Here is a 12,300-nt window from a genome sequence, read left to right as displayed (position 1 = left end):
TAAAAAAAAAAAAAAGTTACCACTCCATGAAATTATTCATGTTAATGAAAGGATCAAATCCAGGTAGACAGGGACAGACTGGCTGGTTGGGAGACTGGGGAGAGATACGAGGACAGTATAATGCGCACCAACGTTAGCAGACCTGGCCCAGGATCCAGGGTACCCCCTAATAGCTACGTGAATTTTGGAATGTTATCCAAAGTCTCCAAGTCTTAGTTTCCTACATGTAAAAAGGGTGAGCTGGGCACGGTGGCTCACGCCTGTAATCCCAGCACTTTGGGAGGCCGAGGAGGGCAATCACTTGAAGTCAGGCATTCGAGACCAGCCTGGCCAACATGGTGAAACCCCATCTCTACTAAAAATACAAAAGTTAGCTGGGCGTGGTGGCAGACGCCTGTAATCCCAGCTGCTCAGGAGGCTGAGGCAGGAGAATTGCTTGAACCTGGGAGGTGGAGGTTGCAGTGAGCAGAAATCGTGCCACTGCACTCTAGCCTGGGTGACAGAGCGAGACTCTGCCTCAAAAGAAAAGAAAAGAAAGAAAACAAAAAACGGTGAGAGTAGTGGAATCTTCCCCAGAGGAATGCTGGGGAAATTGGAGCCATGTAAAACACGTGGCATAGTGCCCAGCACATTGAAAATAATCAATTGCTTTGATTCCAGCAGTTGTTGGAAACTGATAAGAAGCGGTTGCAAAAGGCACTTTCCTATTTGTAGAGGAAATTAGTTGTTTTTACCTGACAATCATTCAGTTCCTCTTCTTCTGTTAACATCTCCCTAGTTTTCTTCCAGGGAGCCCCTTATCCACAATCAATTTACATGATTCATGTGGCACTGACCCCTGCCCATTCCTACCTTTAGGAGTAGGGACATGACCATGTCCTGGCCAACCATCATGTTCCATGTCTGTGCTGTAGCGATAAGTTCAAGGATGAACGCACATGTATGCCAAGGCAGCCCAATGAGAGACAGTCCTGAGACTGCTAATGAAACTCTCCTATCTCCTGAAGTTGCTAAGCCTGAAGTTGTGAGGATTGGGAACAACTGTAACTCTCAGGCACTGCTAGTGGGAATGCAACATGGTACAGCCACCAGGGTGGGCTGAGTAAGTGTTCCCCCCAAAATTCATGTCCACCCTGAACCTAAAAATGTGAACTTACTTGAAAATAGGGTCTTTGCAGATATAATTAGTTAAAGTGAGGTCATACTTGATAAGGGTGGGCTGTAAACCCAATGACTAGTGTCCTTAAAAAAAGGAAAAAACACAGAAAGACACAGGAGAGAAGGCCATGTGCAGATAAAGGCAGAGATTGAGTGACAGTTGCAAACCAAGGAATTCCAAGGTTTGCAGGAGCTACCAGAAGGTGAGAAGAGGAAGGAAGGGTCAGGCTAGTGGCTCATGCCTGTCATCCCAGGGATGGTAGCTGACCATGGCCACAGACCCAGTCCTCCTGCTCTACTGAGCAGGCAGGGGCCCTGCCCCACTGGGTGCAACTGCAGCCCCTGGACCCGCAGCTGCAGACCTGGGCCTCCTGCTCCACAGAGCAGGCAGGAGCCAGGGACAAGCAGAGGAAGAGGCTTCCAAGTTGGAGGGGTGGTAGCTCCCAGGGTGCAGCTGCAGCCGCCCTCCCAGGCACAGGACCCAGGCATCTCTGCAGCCTGCACCCTCGGGGGCCCAAGAAGGCCCCTCCCCACCCATACCTGCATGCCTGGGGTTGTCTGCTCCCACTGCCTGGCCTCTCTCCTCTCCCAGTGCCTGCTCCAATCTCTGAGCAGCGTGGGGGCTGAGCTCTGGGGTCATGAATGGCAGCAGAAGGCAGACAGATTCCTGCGGGGAAGGGAACACGTTCCAGTAAGGCCATACCTTCAGGCCAGAGAGGGGGCTGGGTTGCCAGTCCCACAGACCAGAGTGAGGAGTTGTGGTGCCTCCTCCAGGCCACCTATGGCTGCCATGGGCCAATCAGCACATACTTCCTCCCCTCTGAGCCCTGGGCTCAGCAAGAAGAGGGCAGAGGATGGACAGACAATGGGAAGACTAGCTGCAGAGAGGAGCTACCCTCTCTGCTGAGAGCTTCAGAGAGCTGCAGAGATGCCCTTAACAACCTGCCTGTGGAGAGGAGCTACCCTCTCCAGGGCCTCCTCTCTGCTGAGAGCTGAACACTCCATGGGACAACCTGCCTGCAGAGGGGAGCTACCCACTGTGGGTCTCCTCTGAGCTGTGCTAACACTAAATAAAGCTCCCCTTTGACGTCTTCACCTTTCACTTGTCTGCGTACCTCATTCTTCCTGGACACAAGAACTCAGGCAAAGGTGCCACCGGCCACAAAGGTTTCCAGGAAGAAAATCGATACCCCTAAGATCCCAGCACTTTGGGAGGCCAAGGCGGGCAGATCACTTAAGGTCAGGAATTTGAGACCAACCTGGCCAACATGGTGAAACACTGTCTCTACTAAAAAGACAAAAATTAGCCGGGCAAGGTGGTGGGCACCTGTAATCCCAGCTACTTGGCAGCCTGAGGCAGGAGTATTGCTGGAACTCGGGAGGCAGAGGCTGCAGTGAGCTGAGATTGCCCCACTGTGCTCCAGCCTAGGTGACAGAGTGACAGTCTGTCTCAGAAAAAAAAAAAAAAGGAAGGAAGAATTCTCCCCTAGAACTTTCAGAAGGTGTATGGGCCTGCCAACATTTTGAATTTGAACTTCTAGCGTCACAGAACTATGAGGCAATAAAAATTCTGTTGTTTTAAGCCACCAAGACCGTGATAATTCGTTGTGGTGGCTCTACAAAACTGAAAATGTTTGGCAGTTTCTTATTAAACCTTCATTTATCCTATAATTCAGGAATCCCATTCCTAGATACGAACCCAAGAGAAATGAGAACATATGTTTACACAAATACCTTTATGTTAACTGTTTATAGCTGCTTTATTTGTAATCACCAACAACTGGAAACAATTCAAATGTTCTTCAAGCAGCAAATAAATAAACAAACTGAGGTACATGCATACTATGGAATACTACTCAGAAACAAAGGAACTATTAATAAGCATATGAACACACATAAACCTCAAATGCATTGTGCTAAGTGACAAAGAAAAAAAAATGCATTCAAAAGGCATGACACCACAAACCTACAGCCATCTAATCTTCAGCAAAGTCAACAAAAATAAGCAATGGGGAAAGGACTCCCCTATTCAATAAGTGATGCTGGGATAGCTGGCTATCCATTTGCAGAAGAATGAAACTGGATCCTTCCCTCTTACCATACACAAAAATCAAGTCAAGATGGATTAAAGATTTAAATGTTAGACCTCAAAGTATAAGAATCCTAGAAGAGGCCGGGCGCGGTGGCTCACGCTTGTAATCCCAGCACTTCGGGAGGCCGAGGCAGGTGGATCACCTGAGGTCGGGAGTTCAAGACCAGCCTGACCAACATGGGGAAACCCCGTCTCTACTAAAAATACAAAAAAAAATTAGCCGGGGTGGTGGCACATGCCTGTAATCCCAGCTACTCGGGAGGCTGAGGCAGGAGAATCGCTTGAACCCGGGAGGCGGAGGTTGCGGTGAGCTGAGATTGCACCATTGCACACCAGCCTGGGCAAAAAGAGTGAAACTCTGTCTCAAAAAAAAAAAAAAGAATCCTAGAAGAAAATCTAGGAAACATCATTCTGAATATCGGCTTTGGGAAAGAATTTATGACTAAGTCCTCAAAAGCAATTGCAACAAAAACAAAAATTGACAAATGGAACCTAATTAAACTAAAGAGCCTCTGCACAGCAAAAGAAACTATCAACAGAGTAAATAGACAACCTACAGAATGGGAGAGAAAATATTCACAAACTGCATCAGACAAAGGTCTGATATCCAAAATTATAAGAAACTTAAATAATCCAACAGGTAAAAAACAAATAACCACATTAAAAAGTGGACAAAAGACATGAACAGACACTTCTCAAAAGAAGACACACAAGCAGGCAACAAATGTATGAAAAATGCTCAACATCACTAGTCATCAGAGAAATGCAAATCAAAACCACAGCGAGATACCATCTCACACCAGTCAGAACAGCTATTATTAAAAAGTCAAAAAACATCAGATGCTGGCGAGGCTGTGGAGAAAAGGGAACGCCTATATACCATTGGTGGGAATTGAAATTAGTTCAGCCACTGTGGGAAGCACTTTGGAGAAATCTCAGCTTGAGTTTCCCATCCAGTGTAGGAGACTGACAGGAGGTCACAGTATTGACAATGTGGACAGCTTCAACAGGAACTACTTTTGAGCTATTGTGATAATAAATCAGATTTGTATAGTTTTCTCAAAATAGAAAATAACCTCAAAACATTCATCTGAAGAAATAAGGTCATGAAAAGAGGAAGACAAAGGAGGATGCAAAACTGAGCAGTCACAAACTTGACAAAAATTAAGTACTATATGTGAACAAGAAAAATTGCTCAGTATGTCTATCAACCTAACTGTGGGTTACCAATTAAGAAACGTTCACTAGTACAAACAGATTTTTTGTCTTTTTGTTTATCTAACCTTTTGTAAACCTAAAGTAAACAACGTATTAAGTGCCAATGGTCTCTCCTCTTCGACAGAGACGGTATGTAATTCTTAAGAAAATAAGCTCAGGATCGGGCGTGATGTCACACGCCTGCAATCCCAGAACTTTGGGAGGCTGTGACAGGAGGATGACCTGAGGTCAGGAGATCGAGACCATCCTGGCTAACATGGTGAAACCCTGTCTCTACTAAAATATACAAAAAAATTAGCGGGGTGTGGTGGCAGGCACCTGTAGTCCCAGCTACTCGGGAGGCTGAGGCGGGAGAATGGCATGAACCTGGGAGGCAGAACTTGTAGTGAGCCAAGATCGCAATACTGCACTCCAGCCTGGGTGACAGAGCAAGACCCCGTCTCAAACACACACACACACACACACACACACACACACACACACACACACACACATTATCCAGGCNACACACACACACACACACACACACACACACACACACACACACACACAAATTATCCAGGCATGGTGGCATGTACCTGTGGTCTCAACTACTTGGGAAGCTAGGCATGAAAATCCCTTGAAGCCAGGAGGCGGAGGTTACAGTGAACTGAGATCATGCCACTGCACTCCAACCTAGGCAACAGAGTGAGACTCCATTTAAAAAAAAATTAAAATAAAAAAAAGAAAGTACAGAAATAAACCCATATGTCTATAGTTAATTGATCTTCAACAGGGTGCTAAAACCATTCAGTGGGAAAAGCATAATCTCTATAAGTGGTACTAGGACAATTGGATATCGGCTTGCAAAACAATGAAGCTTTGGCTGGGCATGATGGCTCACGCCTATAATCCCAGCACTTTGTGAGGCCGAGGTGGGTGGATCACTTGAGGTCAGGGGTTCAAGACCAGCCTGGCCAACATGATGAAACCTGTATCTACTAAAAATACAAAAATTTGCCAGGCCTGGTGGCAGATGCCTGTAATCCCAGCTACTTGGGAGGCTGAGGCAGGCAAATCGCTTGAACCCAGAAGGCCAAGGTTGGAGTGAGCCAAGATCGCACTACTGTACTCCAGCCTGGGCAATAGAGTGAGACTCTGTCTCAAAAAAAAAAAAAATTAAAACAAAAAGAATGAAGCTGCCTCATACCATATCCAAAAAGTAACTCAAAATGAATCAACAACTCAAATATAAGAGCTAAAATAATAAATCTATTTGAAGAAACCATAGGAGTAAATCTTTATGACCTTGGATTTGACAACTGATTCTTAACTGTGACATCAAAAGCTTGAGCAATGAAAGAAAAATTGAGAAATGGAACTTCATCAAAATTAAAAACTTCTATACAAAAAAGAACATTATCAAAAAAGTGAAAGAATGGTTATCAATAATTTATTGTATATTTCAAAGTAGCTAGAAGATGTGGAATGTTCTCAACAAAAAGAAATGATAAATGTTTGAGGTGATGGATATTCCAGTTACCCTGATTTGATCATTACACATTGTATGCATGTATCAAAATATTACATGTACCCTCTAAATAAGTACAATTGTTATGTATCAATTTTTAAAAAATGAAAAGACAACCTACAGAATGGGGAAAAAATATTTGCAAATCATATATCTGATAATGGTTCAGTATCCAGAATATGTAACAAACTCCTACAACTCAACAACAAAAAAGACAAACAACACAATTTTTAAATGAGTAAAAAATTTGAAAAGACATTTCTCCAAAGAAGGTATACAGGCTGATCTGAAGATAGTGAGTTATCTCAGTTGATTGTTCAGAGTCAGTTATAGATCGAACTCCTTGTTCTACTCTTTCCCCCTTCTCACTACTGCACTTGGCTACTCAAAAATAAAAAATAAAAAAGCAAAGAAGGTATACAAATGCAAATAGGCATATAAAAGGTGCCCAACATCATTAGTCATTAGAGAAATGCAAATCAAAACCACAAAGATATACCACTTCATACCCATGAGGTTGGCTATAATTTTTCTATAAAAGGAAAACAACAAGTATTGGTAAGGACGGAGAAACTGGAATCCTCAAACATTGCTGGTAGGAATGTAAAATGGCGCAGTGATGATGGAAAATGATTTAGAATTTCCTCAAAAAGTTAAATATACAATTGCCATATGGCCCAGCAATTTCACTCCTAGGCATATACCCCAAGTAACTGAAAACAGATACTCAAATAAGTACTTGGACACACAGGTTCATAGCAGCATTACTCACAATTGCCAAAATGTGGGAACAACCCAAACGTCCATCAACTAACAAATGGATAAATAAACTGTGTTTTATTTATACAATGAAATATTGTCCAGCCATAAGAAAGAATGAAGTACCGATACATGCTACAACGTGGATGAACCTCAAACACATTATGCTAATGTTTTATAAATAAGACATGAAAGATCACATATTGTATTATTCCATTTGTGTGAAATGCTTAGAATAAGTAAACCCATCCAGAAAGCAGATTGGTGGTTGCCAGAAAATGGGGAGAAGAGAGAATGGGGAGTGACTTCTTAATGGATGCAGAATTTTATTTTGGAAAGATGATAATGTTTTGAAACAGGCCGGGCATGGTGGCTCCTGCCTGTAATCCCTGAACTTTGGGAGGCCGAGGCAGGTGGATCACCTGAGGTCAGGAGTTCGAGACCATCCTGGCCAACACGGTGAAACCCCATCTCTACCAAAAATACAAAACCTTAGCCAGGTGTGGTGGCACGCGCCTGTAATCCCAGCTACTCAGGAGGCTAAGGCAGGAGAATCACTTGAACCCAGCGGGTGGAGGTTGCAGTCAGCCGAGATCATGCCACTGCCCTCCAGCCTGGGCACCAAAAGCTAAATCAAAAAAAAAAAGGAAAAGAAAATGTTTTGGAACAAATAAAGGTGGTGTTTGTACAACATTTTGAATGTACTAAATGCCACTGAATTGTTCACTTTAAAATGGCTAATTTTATGTAATATTTCACCTCAATAAACTTGAAAATTTTTAATGAGTATGTATTAAAGAAAATATTTAACTTTACTGAGGACATTCATAAAGATTTGAAAAAAAATGCAAAAAATATAAGTCTCCAGTAAGTGTTAGCTATTGTTTTCATCTAAAGACTTTTTCTAATACACCACTGGAGTAGTACACTATAATTTAAAATAGAAATGGACTAGCAGGCAGGGCACTTGCTCCTCCATGTCAGAGGATTCAGTCAATGATACACATAAAGCTTCCTACGTTCTGTTTCTTGAGTTCAGTGCTCTGTAGGTTCTGATAGCACTTTCATCTGCAGTGCAAGAGTCATGAACAGAAGGCCAGGCACGATAGCTCACACCTGTAATCCCAGCACTCTAGGAGGCTGAGGTGGGTGGATCACCTGAGATCAAGAGTTTGAGACCAGCCTGACCAATATGCTGAAACTGCATCTCTACTGAAAATACAAAAATTAGCCGGGCGTGGTGGCGGGCGCCTGTAATCCCAGCTACTCGGGAGGCTGAGACAGGAGAACCACTTGAACCTGGGAGACGGAGTTTGCAGTGAGCCGAGATCGTGCCACTGAACTCCAGCCTGGGCAACAGAGACAGGCTCAGTCTCACACACACAAAAAAAGTCATAAACAGGAAAACCCAGATATGGTAGACTCTGAAGAGAATCTGATGAGAAGGCTAGCTATTGTTTGTTTTAAAAGCCAGCTCACACCTTTGAAGGAGAAAGCTGATTATATGTAAGAATGAACAGAAGCTCTCATCCTTCTGCTACAGAAAGCAAATTCTAGTCCGTAAGCCCAGCCACACAAAATACAAAAACAAAATTGAAAGAACATAGCAATTAGTCCAGAAACCAAGGTGTTTTTAGACATTTAATCCAGGAAAAGGGCAAAAAGGAATGATTATTGCATGAATGAAACAGTTAGGTATTTGGGGGTAATTTTTTATTTTAGTTCCTTACCTGATATTGTTCAGCAAAATGAATTTCAGGTAGATTAAGCATTAAATGTAAAATAATGAGGGGTTGGGGAGAGAAGGAAGAGTTTTAGGGGGAGGGTTTTTGTTTAATGTATGTGGATGTCCATTTGCTTTCTGAATGAGGGAATCTTTCTAAGCTTACGAGAAAAGAAAGAAATAATAAAAGAGATTGTTACATTTGACTACACAGAAATTTTCTGTTTTCCTAAACATCTTCTTAAATAACTGAGAAACATTTTTGCAATAAATAAGGCAAAAAGTTTATATCTTCCAACATAAAGAATTCAAATAAATCAGCTGGACATGGTGGCTTCCACCTGGAATCTCAGCACTTTGGGAAGCAGAGGCGGGCGGATCACCTGAGGTCGGGAGTTTGAGACCAGCCTGACCTAAATGGTGAAACCCCGTCTCTACTAAAAATGCAAAAAATTAGCTGGGCATGGGGGTGCGCACCTGTAGTTCCAGCTACTCGGGAGACTGAGGCAGGAGAATTGGTTGAACCTGGGAGGCGGAGGTTGCAGTGAGCCGAGATGGCACCACTGCACTCCAGCCTGGGCAACAGAGTGAACTGTCTCAAAAAATAAAAAAATAAAAAATTCAAATAAATCCACAAAAAGGACTAAGACATGAAAGACATTATACTAAAGAAGATAAAGAAATAAAAGGTTAGCATATATACATTTTTTTAATTTTTGAGACAGAGTCTCACTCTGTCACCCAGGCTGGAGTGCAGTGCGTGATTTCGGCTCACTGCAACCGCCACCTCCCGGGTTCAAGTGATTCTCCTCCCTCAGCCTCCGGAAGTAGTTGGGACTACAGCTACGTGCCACCACACCCGGCTAATTTTTTGTATTTTTAGTAGAGATAGGGTTTCACTGTGTTAGCCAGGATGGTCTCGATCTCCTGACCTCATGATCCTCCCGCCTCGGCCTCCCAAAGTGCTGGGATTACAGGCGTGAGCCACCGCGCCCAGCCAGAATATTTTTAAAATTCACCTTTGGGAATAATGAAATAAATGAAACATAAAACTAAAATACAGCATACTATTCTTCTCCTAAATAATTAAGATTAGTAAAACAGCACTTCCATTGGTGAAGATATAGAGAAATAATCCTTGTTCTCCACTGATATAAATTGATAGAACTTTCCAGGAAGTAATTTCACAGTATTTATCAAATATTCATCCCTTTGCCTCAATGATTCATTTTCTACGAATATACTCTAGAAGGAATTAAACTGAAATGGAGGGAAAACATTCTCATTTTAGAAAATTTTATAATAACAAAACAACATTAACCCAACAAGAGAATTAAGAAACCATGCCATCTCTACCTAATAATATATTATGTGCCCAAAGGGTAGCTCATGCTTGTAATCCCAAGCACTTTGGGAGGCTGAGGCAGGAGGATTGCTTAAGGCTGGGAGTTCAAGACCAGCCTGGATAACATAGAGATCTTACCTCTATAAAAATTTTTTTTTAATTAGCCAAGTGTGGTAGTATGCACCTATAGTCCCAGCTACTTGCGGGCCCAAGGTGGAAGGATCCCTTGTGCCCAAGAGTTGGAGGCTGCAGTGAGCTATGATTATGCCACTGTACTCCAGCCTGGGTGACACAGCGAGACCTTGCCTCTAAAAATATGTATACATATACTTTTATACATGTAAATATAGATATATATATATATATATACACATAATGCAAACCTTGCCCAAGGTGGAGTTACCTGGAGGAAACCAGGGGAGATGGGCAGATTCACAGCCTCAATGCTAAAGGAAGGAAATGTCAAGGGAGAGATGACAGTCCTGGGTGTGGGATGCCAGATAATGCCATCTGTTGGAGACACTTTTATCGTTATTTCAACCACACTGTGTGGGAGGTGAAGTGGGCATTGACCCCAGAATGGAAATGAGGAGAGAAGAGGGCATTTGTGGGGACATGCTCTAAAAGGAGGTCCACTTCATTTCTTATTTATGACTTTGGAATGCCCATGTGTTATTAAATATTTTGCTATGGGTTGCTTGGCAAAAGTTTTGCAAGACAAACTCAAGAACTTAAACAGCATGAAATTATTATATAGCAAGCAAAATTATAATTATGCTTAGGATAAAAATAGGTTCATCCTTGAATATTGGAAATTAAAAGGATGTTTTTTCTGGTCTTCAAAGTCATCCTACTGTGCCTTATGCAAATTTATATCCCCAGGGCTTCTCATACCACTTGCCACATAGTAGGTGCTCAATAAATATTTTCTGAATGACTACTTGAATAATTTGATAGAAAAATTATAATCAACATTCGAGTTTACTTCAATACGCTATTATTTGTTTGAAAATATATGGACAGCTGGGAAACACTTCCCTAGGGTGAGCTTTTATAGGCTTTGATAGAGACTGAGCCTTGATTCAACCTTAGAACTGACCTTAAGTATAAGACAAGTCCTGCTCAGGGAGTGAACATCAGAAGGCTGGTGAAATAAAAGATTCTTCACTCCCCTCAACACCTAAAACACATAGCCACTGAAGTTTAGGGGATGAATATGTTGCTTAGAAAGATATAAAACATAAAAATATAGCGTCTTAGTGTTAAGTGCAACATAAAGATGACCTAGGCTGGGTGCAATGGCTCACGCCTATAATCCTAGCACTTTGGGAGGCCAAGGGGAGTGGATCACCTGAGGTCAGGAATTTGAGACCAGCCTGGCCAACATGGTGAAACCTCATCTCTCCTAAAAAATACAAATATTAGACAGGATGGTGGTGTGTGCCTGTAATCCCAGCTACTCCGGAGGCTGAGGCAGGAGAATCTCTTGAACCCGGGAGGCAGAGGTTGCAGTGAGCAAAGATTGCGCCACTACACTCCAGCCTGGGTGACAGAGTGAGACTCCATTTCAAATAAAAAAGAAAAAAAAAAAAAAGATGACCTGGTCGAAGCGCTTCATTTTATGATGAGGTAACAGAGAGGTAAGTGACATGTCCAAAGTCACATTGCTACTTAACAGCAAATCTAGGCATAAAATCCAGCACACCATCCCATAGCAGCTTTATAATCATAAACATCAAAGCAACAGAAAATGAAAGTGGAATAGAATGCAAACTAAATTCCTAAAACGACTGAAATAAAATACTGTAACTACAGGGAGACCTATGTCCAGAATTAAAATAAAGTTGTCTTTAGAAATTTTTTTTTTCTTTTTGGAGATGGATTCTTGCTTTGTTGCCCAGGCTGGAGTGCAGTGGCATGATCTCAGTTCACTGCAACCTCTGCCTCCCAGGTTCAAGCAATTCTCCTGCCTCAGCCTCCTGAGTAGCTGGGATTACAGGTACCCGCCACCACGCCTGATTAATTTTTTAGAGTCTTTGTTGTCGTCGTTGTTGTTTTTTGGTACTTTTAGTAGAGATGGGTGTCACCATGTTGCCCAGGCTGGTCTCGAACTCCTGACCACAAGTGATCCAATCGCTTCAGCCTCCCAAAGTGCTGGGATCACAAGCGTGAGCAACCGCACCCAACCTAGGTGATTTTTCATTTAACCCACATGAGTGGGAAAAATAAGTGATATTTTGGTTACTGATATTCCCAGCCCTTCTGATATGTGAAAGGTTGCAGTAATTTGTTTCTTGACAGCCTAATGCTCCTGGTCTTTCTGCTGTCTTTCATTCTCTACACCTAGGAGTCCTGGAGTCCAGTAAAATGTGAGCAGTGTCATTTTCAAATGTAAATTTTATGGTACAGTTTTTATATTTAGATGCATTATTTGAACTAACATGAAAATTCATACAATGGACCACTATGCAGCAGTGAGGATGAACAAACAACAT

The sequence above is a fragment of the Theropithecus gelada genome, chromosome 9 (genome assembly GCF_003255815.1).
Source record: "Theropithecus gelada isolate Dixy chromosome 9, Tgel_1.0, whole genome shotgun sequence".
Lineage (NCBI taxonomy): Eukaryota > Metazoa > Chordata > Mammalia > Primates > Cercopithecidae > Theropithecus > Theropithecus gelada.
Note: the sequence above shows the minus strand (reverse complement) of the source record.